Below are 1901 nucleotides of genomic sequence, written 5' to 3' on the forward strand. Positions count from 1 at the left end.
TGTTTTTTTTCTGTCCTTATTAAGTCAAGAACTTTCACCTTTTCACTTAAAGGAAGCACTTGACAGCTTCTCTGGTCTCTCCAAATTGCAGTAACACCACCCGTACACCTTGGGGACATTATTAAGTAGAATAAGGATTGCTTGGACACAAGCACTGTGATCCTGCTGCAGTCAGTCTGGCAGCCAAGATGGCTAGTAAGTGACTAATGGGAATACAGTGCATACAGCATGGGAATATGGACAGAGGGATGACTCATATGCCAGGTGGGGCAGAGAGGGGTAGCACAAGGTTCCCCCATACTACTCAGAATAGTGCACAATTTAAAATTTCAAGAATTGCCAGTCAAGTTCTGAAACTTTCCATGCAATATTTTTGGACTAAGGTTAATGACAGGTAATTGAAACCATGGATAGGGAGACAACTGTACTTATAAATACAGCGTTTCTTTAGCAATAAATAAATAAATTATAATCAACCAAAGGGAGAGAATCAGAGATTGGGGTCTGGAGGGCTTCTGCCATCCTCAAGTGTGGGCTATATTTCTGGTCCATCGGGGAACTGCCAAACCGAAGAGTTCACAGCTTTTTGATGTAGCCTCATTGTGTGGGCATGATTGATCAAATAATTGGCCACACGTTGAACTCAACCTCCAGCCCTTCTACCATCTGGGACGTTAGACTGATCTCACCTGGCACAAAGTCCCAACCCTCTAATCACGTGATAGGCACTTTCTCTATGGCTAGCCCCTACCCTGGGGTTCATATTAGCATGACTATCTGTGTTCAGGACTTGTGTGGACACAGGTCTTTCTTTTCAGTTTAAATTTTATTAAAAGATGAACAAAATGTGTATTTCAAATCTTACCATATCTGTCTGCAACATGTTTACATAGAGGGAAAAGTAATATAGGATTTCAAGTCTCTCATAGTACAGCCCACTGTCCATTTAAAAATGTTCTTTCCCACAAAAAATCATTATTGAAGGACAAAAGAATTCTTCATTTTACACTGCATAAAAGCCAGATATAAACTTCTGATCTGCATTTATTTCACTGTCAAGTCTGATGATGAGGATGGAGGCACCGATGCTCACAGTTCAGTGAAACGATGCAGGCAAAGGCCTGTTCCCCCTCAGCTACAAATCAGAGGCTTCCGCTCATGGCCCTTCCAGTGGCTTCGTCTACTCGAACCTCAGACCAGGTCTTGTCCTCTTCCTTTCCTTTCTTTACTTCCCTCTCCTCGTTGAAGACTTGGGTCACTGCTTCCTGCTTTAGGCGTCTTTCAGCTTAGGTATCATTTCTGCTACAATGTTACTGATTTACTGTGCAAGACAAGGCTGCTATCTTCCTGTTTGAGATGGAGCTAGACTCTGCCTCTGTATTGAACATCAACAATTCCATTCTCTCTGTTTTTCTCGAGAAATACATTAAATACCACTGCTCAGTGTACATCTTGAATCTTTGTATCTATAGGATTTTTCAACAGCCTTTTTTAAAATTTAATTTTTTTTCAACAGCCTTGCTAATGGAGATCCACCTTCCCTCCATGATGGTTTTCTTATTATTTAAGAATGCAGGCTAGATGCAAATAATCCTGTTCTGGTTGGCTGGGGACTGCGTGATGGCACAGGCCATCTCCACCAAATCACACACACCACAACTCTGTCAGGAGTACACCAACCAGACGTGGACAAGGTCTTTGAATTGTTTAGGGAGAACACTGGATTATATATATAAAATGGAATTTATATATGTAATTATATATAAAGAATATTATATATAAAGAATATATTATATATAAAGAATATATAATTGTTTAGGGAGAACACTGGATTATATATATATATATATATATATATATATGAGTGTTGTAAGCCACTATGAAATTGTCTTCCAAGGTGG

The 1901-nt window shown here is 39.8% G+C and overlaps 1 pseudogene; it reads right to left on the reverse strand.

The window, feature by feature from the left end:
* Positions 1-1191: 1191 nt before the first annotated feature.
* LOC133767485 (signal recognition particle 19 kDa protein-like) lies at positions 1192-1634 on the reverse strand (annotated as a pseudogene).
* Positions 1635-1901: the final 267 nt, after the last annotated feature.

Source organism: Lepus europaeus, chromosome 10 (genome assembly GCF_033115175.1).
Source record: "Lepus europaeus isolate LE1 chromosome 10, mLepTim1.pri, whole genome shotgun sequence".
Lineage (NCBI taxonomy): Eukaryota > Metazoa > Chordata > Mammalia > Lagomorpha > Leporidae > Lepus > Lepus europaeus.